General features: G+C 38.9%; 1 protein-coding gene and 1 long non-coding RNA gene across 3 annotated transcripts in view; one reads left to right on the top strand and one right to left on the bottom strand.

Moving 5' to 3' along the window:
- Positions 1–1,125, top strand: part of PDGFB (platelet derived growth factor subunit B) — a 33,801-nt gene extending 32,676 nt beyond the window's left edge. Inside the window, exon 7 of the mRNA XM_083365784.1 lies at positions 909–1,125. The gene's annotated coding sequence lies outside the window, so the exon portion shown is untranslated. The remainder of the gene's footprint in view (positions 1–908) is intronic.
- LOC310642230 overlaps positions 1–17,369 on the bottom strand; it is a 39,375-nt gene that overhangs the window by 4,517 nt on the left and 17,489 nt on the right. The window contains exons 5-6 of one of the 2 annotated variants that reach the window (XR_014492853.1): positions 9,007–9,080; positions 3,253–3,308 (exon numbers count right to left, since the gene is read on the bottom strand). This is a non-coding gene — a long non-coding RNA (uncharacterized lncRNA). Of the gene's footprint in view, positions 1–823; positions 3,309–9,006; positions 9,081–17,369 lie in introns of both variants that reach the window. The other variant, XR_014492854.1, reaches the window with a different exon arrangement.

A 17,369-nucleotide genomic window follows, 5' to 3' on the forward strand; every position in this document is an offset into this window, starting at 1 on the left:
AAAGCCCACCCAGCCCAAATCAAGAAATTCATATATAATTCATGAGAAAGTTGCAAAGATCAAACCAAAATAAGCCTTTAGCCTTTAGCTTTAAAAAAAGTGCTTTTTTTAAAGATTCAAAATTATCCTGTCATAAATCATCACTGAAAAACATGACAAGACAGTTTAGGAAAATGAGAATGCTACAAATCGACATAAAAATTGTTAGGATATTCTTGAACGATTTTTATTAGCAGATTTTATGAAACTCAGTATGAATTTCTGTAGAGTGTTCCCACAATCATGTCCTGATAGACATCTGATCGGTTTATTACAGATTTTTTTTTCTGTTTGCCACCCTGTAGTCCCTTAATTCGGGGTAGAGTTGGGTTGACTGGATGGAGTTGAGCGTTTACTGGCCAGTTGCCATTCCTGATACCTAGCAGATATTTTTTCTTTGCACCTTGTGAGAGAAACATCTGTCGCTAGCTAGGATTGAACTTTCAACCTTCCAAGTGGGAAGCGAGTGTCTTTACCACTAGGTCACCACACCATTCTATTGTTATGACAAAATGTTGGACACAAAATGTTGTGGTCTGATCCAGCACAGTTATACTGATTTTTCTGGATACTTTCAAAAAAAATTGTAATAAAAAAAATCCCAGACTTCTGGAAAAGCAATGAAGATTTGTTTCATTTTTTATGAATTTATTACATTTTATATGCTACCCATCTGGTGACTGTGTTTTATATGGAAGCAATCCTTGAATTTAGCTGTCAGGACAGAAATCTTCTAGATATGAAAATGTGAAGTGGTATAAGAAAACCAGAATCAGCATCATACCTGGCTCATTTAGGCACCATGAGCTGATGACTTGTTCCCTGGAAAGAAATGCTAACCCTCCTTTTGTTCTTTCCTTATGTTTCAGGTTTATTTAATATATTTGCTGTATAGCCCCTGTGGGGTTATCAAAAGTTACTCTCCGTCCATCTGCCTCAATGCCCTTTTGGACGGCCAACGGTGCTTCCCAATTCTTCATTCGCTGAATGTTTTCTCACCAAAGTTTGCCATTTAAGTTCATAATGGCATTACATCCACCTCTTGAAGAAGAAAAAGGAGAGAGGAAATAAAGAGCAAAACAACAGCAATGGGGATGGACAAGATGCTTTTTGCTGCAACAAACACTATCAAAATGTTGCAAGACTTGTGGTTCTAACGCATTTTGGAAGTGGTGGGTTTGGGGAAAACGGGAATATAACAAGGTTATTTTTCCTCCTTTTTTCTTCCCCATCTTGGACTTAACTGGCCTCAGGTTGTTTACTGTGGTAGTGGGCATGTCAAGAGAGTCAGTATGGCAAACGGTGACAGCAGATGCACTAAGGACTTTTACTGTCACGTTTCCATTGATATGTTTAATGTCTTCGTGTATATTTCATTTTTCCTAGCATTGCTTTGGGGAATTGAAACAATCAATGCTGAATTCCCATTCCTAACACTTTCTGGAAACAGGCAGGGAGCAGTTATGTTGGGAGTCCATCTTACTCACTCCCATGCAAAGCTTCCTCATGGGTCAAAGAAGTAATTTCTGAAACTGACGTTAAGAAAGACCTGGCTTCTCCTGTCAATTGAGTTTAGAGATGTTTCTGTTAATAAATTTACATTGGGAAAAATAACAGTTGTGACTCATGGACAAATTGGGGCTTCTAGCATCCCTGATGTGCTGTTTTTGCAACTGCTGTCTGTGTAGTTGCTAGAATAAAGCATTGTTTTTTAGTAAGCAGGGCCACAGTAATGTTTCAGCATGTTGTTTTAAGATTAGGCAGTATACAGGCAATCAGCAGCAGCATCTCTCTAAATGATCTCAGATGCCAGTTGAGGCAAAGAGGTCTCTACTTAGGATCACAGAGACCTCTTGCTACTCTAGGTAAATAGCAGCAGTTCCGACCAATCATTGATAGGATATAGTTATACAGCATCAGCCTTCATTTGTATGTCATTTTCCCCCCCACCTAGCATAGTCATTTATGCCCAGATGCAGTCTTACACAGGGGCATCGGTGGAGTTGGGTAAGGGGTCAGAAGTAAAAAGAAGTAAAGATGGCAGTTGCCTTTGCCATCTTGATCCCACCCCACTCCTGGATTCCCCAAGTCTTACAGTACTAATCTCAGGTTAATATCTTCCAATCTTATGAAAACCAAGCTGTGTAAAAGAAAAGCCATACCATGCTGCACAATGTATTGAGTATGTATAAAAGTCAAGTGGTGCTGAATATCATTGCACAAAGTGCTGCTGGCCCCATCCCAGTCCAATTGGTAACATCTGATGGATTTGGCAGATTTCTCTGTCCTTGGGTCTCCAGCTTGGGATTTGCTGTCTTTAAAAAGATGATAAATAAGCTGTTCCCTGTCACTAAATGCAAAATTCACTGGAAGTCTGTCGAGACAGTAGCCTTTGAAAAAAGTTTAATTGCCTATGGACCTTTACTGAGAGAATACCGAACAAAAAAAGAAAGGGATATGTGAATGTGTAACGTCCCCTTTCCAGTTACATTTTAGCTCTGTTTATTTACTGCGTTGTTATAAAAGAGGAGAGACAAAACAAAAATTGCTGAGGTTATAGATGGGTCGAGTTTGACTGAGGTTTGGGGCAATTAAGGTCTAATTCTATAATTTCTCTACTATTGCTTGCCTCATGATGGGAAATTGTGCTTAAATCTTAACTGAAAACATTCTAGTTTTATCCTCCGTGACTGAACACATGATAGAATCCAAATACCTTTGTTAAAAGAATCTTGTCTAAATAACTGAAACTATTAAAAACTCTTGGTAAGGGGGCATCAAGACAAGAAATACGGTCTTTTGCAATCTTTAAAAAATGTTAAATGAGCTATGCAGTTCTGTGCCACAAAATCCCAGCTGATCATTAGATGGCAGAACAGAGTTTCTGTAATGACTATACTATTGTCTAGCCCAGATTTTTGCATCTCAGGTGATAATTCTAAATTCTTTGGGTAAGCCACATTTGGGTTTGTCCCTAGCTCTGAACTATTAGCCATGGTTTACAGATTACAGTGGCTGTGCAACATGTTAAAGCCAAATGCAACAACCCACCCAATAATGTATGATGTGCAAATTGAACAACAGTCTAATTTACTCCAGTTGAGACAAAAGGAAAGATGCTACAGTTGGGCAAACTAAGTAGTAGTTACTACAGAAACATGGAGCCACTAGGGTTCTAACAGGAGAAAATTGTTTTCTGTCATGTTCCCTTGCCTGATGAAGGATTCTCAAAATGCACCTTTTCCTCATTCCATTTTCAGTCCAACTACCTATGGAAACAAAATGGAAAATTAGTTGGGATACTTATTTTATCTCCTCTTCCAGTTTTTGTTGTCCAAAGATAATGGGGGTCAATAATCTCCTCCTTTACTTTCATTTGAGTAATGCTACTGATGTTCAGATGCCCTAGATCAGGGATGTCAAACTGCTGGCCCGTGGCCCGGTTGCATCATAGGGAGGCAGCACCCACCCCAGCTCCAGCAATGCAAAAAAAGTCACGATACATCGTGGCACGTCACGTGACGCAGCAAGTTTGACACCCATGCCTAGATCAACTTTTATGACACATCTTGCTTCAGCCCACTTTTTCTCATATGAAAACATGGTTCTCTAACACCTGACAAGACAGATTTGTGATCATTAATAAACTACTTGCATTTAGCCAGATTGTACTGGTTTAAAAAAAAGCATTAATACTATAGCTGTGGTCTCTCAATATAATTCCACGGCACCAAGATGTATTGAAAAGTCTGCTCAAAACAGTTTGGAAATGTGCATCTCCTGTCTACTCATTTTATACTCAATGGTTTATTTCTGACATTAAAATACTTGCTATTCAGTCCTATTTCACTTTGTTTTCAAAGTCCATTTGTTTTTGGTTTTTTGCATACTTTTATTTGTAAAGTGGGAGAAGTCTTTCATCAGCCCCCATTTTATGTACAATTAATTTATACTCTGTACTGTATTTAAAATTGTTTTTAAAAAATCTTAAAACCCAAAGTCTTAATGGTTTTATGTTTCATTGGGATTCAATTCCACTATGCAGGTTGAAGAGAAAGTGAAAAGTTTTAGAAGCCAAACTATATTTTATATTTAGATGTTGTTTTTCATTATTGTTTATTGCTAGTCATTCTTTTCCCTAAGTGTTCTGCATTCAAAATTCAGGGGTGTCCCTGGGGGATGGGGGTTAAAAATCAAGATAAAAGCTGTGATGGTACAACTGAAGCTCTATCTGCTTTTTATACATGTCACAATTTTCTTGAAATAGACTGAGCTTGAATCATACCATTGTGGCCATTTTGAGTTTTTTTTTTTTTATCATGCCCTGCAGATACCCCTGCAGGGTACTGCTAACAGCAATCTGATAGCTGAAATTAAGAGAATTCCACCATCTAACTTCTGTCATCTCTGGTGAAAACACTTCCTCTATAATCCAATATCGCTAGCACCACTCTATCATCTACGCACCCCAGAAGTGAAGTTTTACCACCAACAGCAGAAGGTAGTTGATGGAGTTTTTTCAGCATCACTGATAAATGCTAAAGGAATGGGGAAATGCAGGTCTTAGTACCTTTGGTTTCAAATTCTTACACACCATAAAGTGCAGTACTGTCATATTTGCTTCATTCCCAAATTGAATTTACTGAAAGGAAACAAAATCTGTCTTTTCCGGGAGGACTGAGCACACAACTGTTATATTTTAATTTAATAATTTAATTTGTATACCGCCCTTCTCCCGAAGGACTCAGGGCGGTGAACAGGGCAATACAATAAAAAACAGGATACAAAAATTAAAAAGTGATTAAACAACTATGCCCGTAGTAATTGATACATATTAAAAATTAAAACTAATTATAAAAAACCCAACCCCATCCCGTCAGACCAGGCCAGCTTGTTCAAAAAAGAAGGTTTTGAGATCGCGCCGGAAGGAGCGAAGGTCGGGGGCCATCCGGAGCTCGACCGGTAAGCAGTTCCATAGGTCTGGCGCGCCCACAGAGAACGCTCTCCCCCTGGGGGCCACCAATCGGCATTCTTTGATCAGAGGCACCCTGAGGAGGCCCTCTCTGTGGGAGCGCACTGGACAGTGTGATTACCATCACACCAATGGCATTTGGAAATTGGTGCTGGTGAAGCCAACATAGGAAAAATGTGCTGTACTAAGTGAATTAGGCATGATTTGGCCACATGATGAACTGTAATGTTGCAGAGCTCACAGTGTATTCCTTTAACCTATGGTAATAGCGATCTCATATAAAAATGTTTCAATATGTGCAAGCCATTGGTACAACAGAATAAATTAACCATTGGATGACTGATGCATCTATCCATGCAGAAGATTAGATAGTTTTGAACAATTGTATCACATAAGGTTAATTTCCAAAGTGACTTGCTGGTCAAATTCCAGAAAGGTAGGCATGTTAGGCATGTTTACATATATGTTCATCATTTAGTACTTGATGCATCAATAATACTGGTTTCTACTTGAAAATATTAGGCTGGATCCAGACCAGGTTAGTTGCTCTTTAAAGGAGAATATTTGTATCTCAGGTTTGAAATGAGTGGTCCTTGGCACTCTCTGAGCTTTGTTGTTTTCTGATAAATGGTTCATTACCCAAATTAGGTAACATCATCGGTGCTAGTCTAGTCTATCACTGTCTAGACTAGCACTGATGGTGTTACCTAGTTTGGGCAATGCAATGTCTGCAAGAAAACAACCAAGCTCAAAGTTGCTCTTTATTTTGTAGAAATCTGTAAAACAAATTAGCCATGGACAAATCCACTGAGTTTGTAAGACAAAATTCTGAAATACATAGCTAGAGAATAATTATATATTGCACATGTTTAATTAAGTTTAAAGGTCATGAGGCCAAACCTGTTTCAGTACACTATTCTTAAATTGCAATTCCTACCTCACACTCAGTGCCACAGAACAAATTGCAACTATAAGCTCCAGCTTTAGAAGTCCTCATTCTAAGCCTAGAAGATAGTTTGAAAAACACATCTAAATTGAAATGACAATCTAGTATATCTTCACTATTGTATAATCTTTTTCATCTCAGCTCTCAGAATAATGACCACTTTTTTCATTCTAGTCCTTGCCGTAATGTATTTGAAAGTCCTGAGAACCTGTCTCCTTTTACTTTTTAAGCTATTCAAAGCCTTGCAAACAAGCAAATGCATTTGCCTTAGTGTCTAGACAATCACCTCATCTGAGTTCAAAAGTCCATGTTGTGTCACTTCCTCTTATGTAAAGAATGTAGTTCCATATATTGGTATCTGTATGCCAGCCAATGCCAGAATGCAATTAGCATATAGATAGATATCAATAGTATTGGCCTATTTAAGACCCTGCTCCGTTAATGCAACTGGAATCTTTTTTTCTAAAAAAAAAACTTCACTACTTCCCTTGCCCAACATTGGGTTTTCAGTATTGGTCTGAGATTGAAAAATAAATCTGAAATTTTAATAGGATCTTTTGAAATGGACATTTGGTTTTGTGCATGACAGTGGAAATAATTTGCTAACTTCTACCATGTTTGTTTCTAGGCTTGGGGTTTGTTTGTTTTTTTGGTCTATTGTACTTCAAGCAACCTGACCTCCCAATACATGTATTGCCTAAAATGACTCATATTAAATGAAATAGGGAAAGTTTGCAATGATTTTCTAGAGTAGAAGTATCAGCTGCATCCTTTCTTCTTTTACTGCAAAAAAGAACTCAAGTTATATGTCATAATATGAAGCTGCTTTATGAATATGAAGCCAGTCATTAGTTTATCTGACTCATCAGATTCTGTCTAGATCGGGGTAGGCAACCTTGGCTCTTTTATGACTCATGGACTTCAACTCCCAGAATTCCTAAGTCAGCATAGGGCAGGGGTAGGCAACCTTGGCTCTTTTATGTCTCATGGACTTCAACTCCCAGAATTCCTGAGCCAGCCATGTTGGCTCAGGAATTCTGGGAGTTGAAGTCCACAAGTAATAAAAGAGCTGAGGTTGCCTACCACTGGCATAGGGAGTTGAAGTCCATGAGTCATAAAAGAGCCGAGGTTGCCTACCCCTGGTCTAGATGTTTGAGACAACATACACATTTCATCTGAACAACTATGAGATCTTAAACATCTGAAAACACCTCATAGTCTCAATACTGGCTTGGCCAGATGTTCCATGAAGCACCAAACGGGTGTTTCTGATCTAGGCAACGAACAGTTCCAACAACTGGTTCCAGGTCCTTTTCTTATTCCGTCCGCCTCTTGTTTGCAAATGAAATGCAACATTTTGTTGAAGAGGGCACATACATCTCTTTAAACAAACCAATCCAGACCCATTTTCTCTTCTCCTTATTTGCAAGCACAGTTACTTTTCGTCATTCACACTTCAATGTAAGGGAATTGGATACACTTTTGCAATTTTACGAAAGTGTTACTCTAAGCTGCACCTTGTCCTGGCCTCTCATCATGAGGCACTCCCCTGCAAGAAAATAATACAGGAGGCACAACCAACAGCCTGCTCAGAGTGAATGCACAGTCCCAGTCCCCAGGATACCATGACAAGCTTCAGAAAGAAGTCCAGAATAAGCAGAAAAATGTAGATCCATTTTCAATAAACTGGTTAGACAACACTCCAGAACTAAGGATGGAAACTCAGACCTCCAAAATACATGCTGTGAGACTAAGTCCATTGCTTTAATATGAGTCCAATATCAGGTGATGCATGATTTATGAGGAATGGGATTACATATTAAATGTTTTCATAAACCTAAAACACAATTGGTAGAGTCCTGATTAAGTTATCATTGAACTATATCCTTATAAGCTCAGTGCGGTTTAGCCATGGCTAATTTGTTTTATGGATGTCAATGAAACAAAGAGCAACTAACTTGGTCTGGATCCAACCTAAATTTTTAAAGTGCGAAACAGTTAGCATGGACTCATCAAGTACTAAATGATGAATATATAGATCAGGGGGAGGCAAACTTGGCTCTTTTATGACTCGTGGACTCTTGGACTTCAACTCCCAGAATTCCTGAGCCAGCTGGCTCAGGAATTCTGGGAGTTGAAGTCCACGAGTCATAAAAGACCAAGGTTGCCTACCCCGATATAGGTGATCTCCCTAACATGGCTATCTTTCTGGAATTTGTCCAGAAAGTCATTTTGGAAATTAACTTTATGAAATACATTTGTTCAAAATTATCTGAAATTTGTTGGCAAGTTTTTTCAGAAATGGTTTGCCATTGCTTCGTTCCTAAGGTTGAGTGAAAGTAAGGTTGAGTGATTGATAATCAAGGATAGCAGATTTAGTACTACACACTAAGGCTAGACTCCTGTTCTGTACCAGCCTGCTACCGGCCCTGCAGAAAAGGCAGGGACAACCCCTTTTACAAGAAGGCAAGAGGCTGGAACTAAGCCTGCCAAATTTATGGATACAAAAGCAAACAGAACAAGACACGAACCATGAAACAGGAGCTATTCAAGCGGTTGCCTTCAGCAAACCAGCCCTCCCACGCATTCCCCTTTTATACAGTTCAGGGCGTGGCTTCTCTCTGCCTCCTTCCGAGGTGCCCCATTGCCTTCCTCTGTTTACTCCCGATTGACTGCCTCCTGCGTCGGGCGTCCTTGAACAGGGCCAGCTGTGGGTCATCTTCATCCACACTGTCAGGCTCACACAGCTGAGTCTGCGTCGTGACCAGGTGGGAGGGGCCTGGCTGAGGGCTCTCATCAGCAAGCTCTCCAACCCCCTCAGCAAGCTCTTCAACACCCCCTCCTCCTCTGAGTCGTCCGACCCAACTGCCGAACCCACAGGCTGACCCTGAATCACAACAACTCCCTGCATTGGTTTTCAATCTGTTCCAGATCCAGTTCAAAATGCTGGTGATTATCTTTAAAGCTCTACATGGCTCAGCTCCCAGTAAACCATCTTTCCTGGCAGAGATTCAGCATGTGCTATTTTCCAAGGCAAGAAGGTGCTTACCTTATGTGAAATGGAAAGAGGAATCTGTCAATGTTCCTTCTCAGAGGTTTCACTCACAATCTGGAATGCCTAATCTGTGAAAAGCAATAACATACAACAAGACTGTATATTGTCATTCTGCTTATTCAACTTATATTTAGAGAACATCATGTGAAATGCCAGACTGGATGAATCACATACTGGAATTAACATTGCCAGGAGAAATATCAACAACCTCAGATAGGCAGATGATACAACTCTAATTGCAGAAAGTGAAGAAGAACTAAAGAGTTTCTTAATGAAGAGAGTGCAAAAGTTGGCTTGATTACTAAAAAGTATTAAACATTAAAAAAAACCTAAAATCATGGCATCCAATCCTATCACTTCCTGGCAAATAGAAGGGGAAGAAATGGAAGCAATCAAATATTTTATTTTCTTTGGCTCCAAGACCACTGAAGCCATGCAATTAAAAAATGCTTGCTCCTTGGGAGGAAAGCTATTGCAAACCTAGACAACATATTAAAAAGCAGAGACATCACCTTGCCAACAAAGGCGTGTACAATCAAAGCTATGGTCTTCCCAGTAATAATGTATAGCTGTGAGAGCTGGACCATAAGGAAGGCTGTGCACCAAAGAATTGATGCTTTCAAATTCTGATGTTGGAGAAGACTCTTGAGAGTCCCTTAGACTACAAGGAGATCAAATCAGTCAATCCTAAAGAACATCAACCATGACTGTTCCTTGAAAGGACAGATATTGAAGCTGAAGCTCAAATGCTTTGGCCATGAAATGAGAAGAGAGAACTCATTGCAAAAGACCCTGATGTTGAGAAAAACTGAAGGCAAAAGAGGAAGGGGATGGCAGAGGATAATGAGATTTAACTAGAGATGATTTGGTAGTGTCATCGACGCAATAGGCATGAGTTTGGGCAGACTCAGGGAGACAGAGAAGGACATGTGGGCTTGTGTGCTATGGTCCATGGGGTTGTGAAGAATTGGACATGACTTAACAACTGAATAACAACATATTTCAGAAGGATGTGGGAAAATTCACTACTGAGGTACATCAAGGGACCTATACCATCTCAGACAAGTGACTGTCTAGCCTCTTCTTGAAAATCTCCAGTGATGGAGCGCCCATGATTTCTGGAGGCAAGCTGTTCCTCTGGTTAATTGTCCTCACTGTCAGGAAGTTTATCTTTAATTCCATGTTGTTTCTCTCTTTGATCAGTTTCCAACCATTGTTTTTTGTCCTGCCCTCTGGTGCTTTGGTGAATAGCATGACCCCCTCTTCTTTGTAGCAGCCCCTCAAATACTGCTATCATGCCTCCCCTATTTCTTCTTTTCTTTAGACTAGCCAAACCCAAGTCCTGCAGCCATTCTTTGTATGTTTTAGTCTCCAGGCTTTGATCATCTTAGTTGAATTGTTTCCAGACTCTCAACATCTTTTTTGTGATATGGTGACCAAAATTGGCTGCAGTATTCCAGGTGTGGTCTTACTAGGGTTTTATGTTGGGCTATAGTTTCTTTTTGTGTGAAGACTAATGCAAAGAATGAGTTAAGCAGTTCTGTTTTTTCCCTGTTGCCTGTTATTTCCTTGCCATCTTCTCTCTTTAGTGGGCCTACAGTTTCCTTGACTTTTTTCTTGTTGTTAATATGTTGGAAGATTTTTTTATTATTCTTGATTTCTGTTGCAAGTCTTTGTTCATTCTGAGCCTTTGTTTTCCTGACTTCATCTTTGCATGTTCTGGTTGTCTGCTGATAATTGGCCTTAGTTATGTGCCCCTCTTTCCATTTTTTGTATTTGTCCTTTTTGTCTTTTAGTTTGTCAGAGAGATCTTTGTGCAGCCATGCTGGTTTCTTCTTGAATTTCTTGTTTTTCTTTTTCAGTGATATTGTGCTGGTATGGGCTTTTATGATAACATTTTTCAGAGTTTCCCATGCTTCTTGAGTTGTTTTCCCCTTTAAGATTTTCATCAATGGGATCTTTCCTAGGTTCTCTCTGAGTTTGTTATAGTCAGCTCTTTTGAAGTTTAAGACACTGGCTGGATTGTTTTCTATTGCTAATGTTTGCATTATATTAAATTCCAGTATGGTGTGGTCACTTTCACCCAAGGTTCTGGCAACTTCAACCCCCTCTATCACTTCTTCTCTATTAGTAAGAGTTAAGTCCAGTATAGCTGTGCTTCTAGTTCCCTCCTCCACCTTTTGGATGACAAAGTTGTCAGCTAGGTTGGTTAGGAATCTGTTTGATCTCCAGCTCGCTACAGGAGTGATAAGATGTTGCCTCCACCATTCCATAGCAGTTTAGTTAACTGAGAAGACATTTCGCTAGTTTCTTTCTTAATTAATTTTATAACTCACCAAATCACCTGCAGATACCCAGGGTTTACAATAATAAAAAATACTGTACATAGGAAAGATGTAAAATGCTCAAACAGATATATTTAAAATTAACCAATCCATCAATCCATCAACTGTTCCACCAATTCCCAAAACAATTATTATACACCCAGAATAATCCAAATAAAACTGTGGCAACAGTTCTGCATTGGAAAAACTTTATTTTTAACACTTTTCAGAATGCCTTTTATTAAAGAACAGATATAATTTTCCAAGGGAGACCATTTCACAGTGCCTGGGTGCAATGGAAATATAGCATCTCCTATCCTTTACTCCCTTCCTTTAATGGAGGTGGGGAACAATTAATAGCTTTTCCCAGGAGGAGCTCAGGGTAGGTTGGCTTCTTGCAGGGGGATGCCCCTTCCTGAATTTTTCACTGAGTGTAGGATGTGCCGCTCATCAAGTTTAAGAACTGCAGGAAAAGTTTAGAGAGCACAGGGCAGGTCATACCGCATACACAACTGTCTCATCCAATATTTCATTGCTGCCTGTCTCACCTTGCACTATCCATCCTGATAGCTGCTTCAATGCTGCATAATGAATGAAAGCTCTACCAAGATATGGTATATTACATCTACCGAGTTCACTCATCAACATGGTATGTGGCATTGTCTAGTCTTCTGCTATAAGAAGTATTCACACAAATGATTTCTATGTCTGCAGTCTACATCTTGGATAAATCTACAACTTGGTCAGCTCTTAGAGGTAATCCAGGCAAAAGCACCAATCATAAATAGTAACACTACCTTTATTGTAGTGGTGAGATTCAAATATGTGAACAACCCTTTCTCTGTGTGGATGCCACTTCCAGAAGTCCATTCGGGGCTTGGGCAACAAAAAATCAGCTACCGGTTCTGCCGAAGTGGTGTAAACTGGCTGAATCCCACCACTGCTTTATTGTAAGATTACAATAACAGGATCTTGCAAGTCTGAAAGTATATCTCCCCCCCCCATTTACAATCCAAGAAATCAGGGTGGGTCCCTTTTGAGATATTTGCCATGCCTTCACTACTTCTGCAGACTAAACTGCTTATTTGACCTTGCCTAGTCTGCCACTGCTGGTGCTAGTGATGCTTAAGGATATTCTCCAAGACTATTGCAATCTTGGGTGCATGATTACCTACAGCATATGACAGTGAAGGGCAACAGAATAGATAATATTCATTGCATTCACATATTTCAAAATGAGATTAATTTTTAGAGACAGTAAGTTTAAAAAATGCAGTGCACAAAGGTTTCTCAAAAACGGGAATAAACTCGATTGTTCTGTTTCATATACATGTGGATTGTTTTGCATCTGAAAACATGTACACTCAAATACCTCATAAATGTATGAGCTGTACAGATATTAAATTTCTCTGAAAGGAGGAACTGAAGCTAAAATAACAATGATTCTGTGTCCTGATGATCCCATTAGTTCAAAAGCTTACTATTAGATTTTATCAGTGATTTCTCCATTACAGAGATTGTTGATAAAACTCATTAGGAAAACAGAATATTAGCAGAGTTGGCAAAACAGAAAACCCAACCTTAACCATTAGCTTGCTATTTAGCTGCAATCCGAATGCAATATTGTTACTACATCAATCTAGTGGCTTTCTGCATCTGAGGAAGAGAGCTGCAGCTCACCAAAGCGTATGCCTTTTAATAAAATGTGTTAATTGGAAATGGTATTATCAAGCTCCTTCTGATCTTTTGCTGCCATAGATTAATATGGTTCTCCTACAGTGAATTAGGAAAGATATACACCTCTCTCTACCCCCACCCCCACCCCCACCTCCTACCCCATCGGATGGATAGACAGGAAAGTTGTAGTGGATTACTAGAGTCATCACACTCAAGATGCTTTTGAATGACCAATCCAGAGCTCTAGTGAGGAAAATAACAGAATTGAGAAACCTTGCCATAAAGTTCACAGCAGAGTCACAATGACTTCTTTTGTCTACATCAGACTGACTGTTGGCAGACAGTTACATTATAAGCAGCCAGATAGTTCTGAGTCACAATACTTCTATTCTTTTGTTTGTCCAGATTCATCCTGAATATAGTCCAGTGTCTTTTGAAGTCTTTGTCCAAAGACTTATCAATGGCTTGACACATGGAGATGAATTATATTTCTTTTTCTGGTCAGCTTTGTGTCAGCTTTCCTTATTGCTTTGTTGCTACCCATTTTTTTCCTCTGCCTGAACTCTCAGCATATGGCCACGATTCACACATACTAAGATATAATGCAACTTCATTGTTTTTGGTGTGGTATATGGAATATAAAACTATTCCAATAAAGAAGTAATAGTTTATATTTGTAAACACTGTATATCTCACGGACAAATAAGATGATATGGTGGCAAGCCACTATATTAGAAGCTGTACTTCCTCTGCCATCTCTAAGTAAATAAAGGGTAGCAGTAACTTTAGTTCAGCAGATCTTGGGATTCATTCCTCAGGTAGCAAGCTCTCTTTTGGACCCCTAATTGAACAGAAGCTTACAGTACATACTGTACGATGATGCCCTCTTCAGATAAGAAAATAACAACAACAACAACAACAACAACAACAACAACAATAATAATAATAATAATAATAATAATAATAATAATAATAATAATAATAATAATAATAATAATAGGAAGGGACCTTGGAGATCATCTAGACCAACCCTCTCCTATACCATTTCAGACAAATGGCTGTCCAGTCTCTTCTTAAAAACCTCCAGTGATGGAGCACCCACAATTTCTGAAGGCAAGCTGTTCCACTGGTTAATTGTCCTCACTGCTAGGAAGTTTCTCCTTAATTCCAGGTTGCTTCTCTCTTTGGTCAGTTTCCAACCATTGTTTCTTGTCTTGTCTTCAGGTGCTTTGGAGAATAGCTTGACTCCCTCTTCTTTGTGGCAACCCCTGAGATATTGGAACATTGCTATCATGTCACCCCTCCTCTTTCTCTTCATTAAACTAGACATACCCAATTCCAGCAACTGTTCCTTATATGTTTTAGCTTCCAGTCCCCTAATCATCTTTGTTGCTCTTCTCTGTACTCTTTCTAGAGTCCCAACATCTTTTTTACATCGTGGTGATCAAAACTGTTTGCAGTATTCCAAATGTGGCCTTACCAAGGCATTGTAAACTGGTATTAACACTTCATGTGATCTTGATTCTATCCCTCTGTTAATGCAGCCTAGCACTGTGTTGGCTTTTTTGGCAGCTGCAGCACATTGCTGGCTCCTATTTAAGTGTTTGTCAACTAGGACTCCAAGATCCCTCTCACAGTTACTACTATTGAGCAAGATGTTGAAGAGCACTGGGCCAAGAACAGAGCCCTGGGGCACCTCACTACACACTTCCCTCCATGTAGATGCAGTTCTATTGAGGACCACATGCCTGTCAGCCAGCTACGAATCCATCTGGTGGTGATACTGTCTAACCCATATTTTTCTATCTTATCAAGTAGTAGGTTGTGGTCTACTTTATCAAAAGCCTTACTAAAGTCTTACTTATATTCACAGCATCCCTCTGGTCCACTAATTTTGTCACCTGGTCAAAGAATGCAATAAGATTTGTCTGGTGTGATCTGTTTTTGACAAGACCATGTTGGCTTTTGGTAATGACTTTGTTTGCTTCTAGGTGTTCGCTGATTTGTTGCTTGATTATCTTTTCCAGAATCTTCCCAGATATTGAGATCAGGCTGATAGGGCTGTAGTTTCCTGGATCCATTTTTTTCCTTTTTTGAAGTTGGGAATTACATCAGCTTCTTTCCAGTTCTCTGGTAGTTCCCCAGTGCTCCAGGAACTTTGAATTTGGAAGTGATTAATCATGGATATCTGGTAGCCCAAATGTTACTAGAACACTGATAGTAAATTCTTATTTAATTTCAAATGTTTCTTGAGTTTTGAGGAAATTTGTCTGAAATCATAGAGAAATAGGACACATTTCAAGCTGAAATGCTAATTCTGCATTTCCATTTTGAATCTGAATAGCAGCAATGTCTCCACTGTTGAAATCTGGATTGTGCCAAAGCAGTTGAATCATTTCAATATGGGCAGGACATCCTGCTTGTGGGGTTTCCATAGATCTCCAGATCACTAATAAAGGAGCAGAACATAGAAGAACATGGGGCAGCTTTTAAGAATATCCACTGAGGGATGGGTGAGAAAACAAAAACAAGATGGCTGCCACAATCATAAGATCAAAGCTGCCATTTTAACATTTTTCATCATCCTTGCAGATAACCCTGGTATTTTATTTCTTATAGTTTACTTTGAAAGGGATCAATCAGGTTTCATTTAATTAAAACAACATAAAATGTTTACAACCCATTGGTAATAATGTGGAAATAATTTGTTATGTTACAAATCCATTATTTTTTCCATAGTATAATATTCTAAATTGGTCAGCCAATATTCTGTCCAATTTATTCAACGCCTGACATTGCCAGTTTAGTTAACCTATTCAATCTCTACCTGGAAACTGTTATCCAAAAAAGCATTTCAATTCCTGAGAACCTCAGAGATGTTTTTACTATGCCAATGTGAAGTTACAATATGTACATGTGGGGTGGGATGTACTGCTACATTTCCTGATTTGTTGGGGAAATACCAAAGATAATGCTCAATTCCAAAGAAAAAAAATGCATTGTTTATTATTGAACTTTTCCCATTTCCACAAGAATCAAAACGTTTTCTTTCACATTCATGGCCTTTTGTTTTCTAAAGAAGAAAAGCACTCTAGAGGATTGTGGAATATATAAATGGCTAAACAGACAGACATAGAAAAATTTCTTGTATCATGCTAAGCCAGGACTGCTTAACTCTTTTCAGGCAGAATTTAGTCAAGGCAAAATGAAAAGATTTACTTTCATTGACATTTATATTTACTTAAAACTTAACATAGATAATGTGATTATTAATACGACTATTCTCCAATCAAACATTATTTTCCTCTTCACCATAAAAATTATGGTGTTCAGAGTTGGTGATCTCTGCAGCTATTCGACTCAAGGCTTTTGAAGGCTGCATGGCTTTAAGGCTTCTGCTAGACACCTTTATGCTAAACTGTTCATTTAACCCCATTTGATTCAAGAAACCACTGGTCTGATAAACAAATATAAGAAGTGCTCCATGGATTAGTGTAAAAGTCCTTTTAGTTCAGCTTTCTGTGTCTCTGAGTGGTCAACTAAATGCATTCAAACTGCTCTCAATCCTAGACTGGATTCTTTTTCCATTTTTATTTCCCAACAAACTGTACTTAAATGGATGCTTTAATGATTTGGAGAGTAGCAAACAGCCACCAAATCTTATTAGGTGCTGATGGCCTGATCTGCAAATCTCTTCCTTTTAAAACCATCCATATTGGCCTATGAAAGGTATGGTGAGGAAAGGTAAAATAGCAGCTTCAGATATCTGAAGGGTTATCACATACAAGAGGGAGTGGATGTAAACCAAATCCATGGAATAATTACAGGGAAGTAGGTTCAGGCCAGGCATCAGGAGGAACTTCCTGGCTGTCTGAATTGGCAGCCCATGATGACCTTCACAAGTTGTAAAGCAAAGGAAAGCTGAAGCAACTTCATGACTGAGTTGTTGGTCCCAACTGTAGTTGCTAAATAAGGACTACCTGTATTGGTCATTCTATTTTCATTTTCCTTCCTAATGACTCCAAGCATGAATTTGCCACCATCTCTCTTTTTTTTAACATTAGTATTACATTTTCATCAAGCTGCTCACCATGACTCCTACGGGCTCCTTGTCAGTTCCCATTAATGTATTTTTATTTCAATTCTATATTTGTTTACTCAGAATGCCATTTCCCATTTTGAAACTGACTCTCATAATTTGGCCAGATCCTTTTGGAACTCCTCATAATCCTTTCTGACTTTAAACAATTTAGTATTAGTATCTTCATTGCTCAATCCTAATTCCAGGTTATTTATATACAACCCTAGCATAATCCCTGTAGGATCTTACAATGCATATCTTGTCAATATAAAATG

Source organism: Vipera ursinii (genome assembly GCF_947247035.1).
Source record: "Vipera ursinii genome assembly, chromosome: 6".
In the NCBI taxonomy this organism is placed as follows: Eukaryota; Metazoa; Chordata; class Lepidosauria; order Squamata; family Viperidae; genus Vipera; species Vipera ursinii.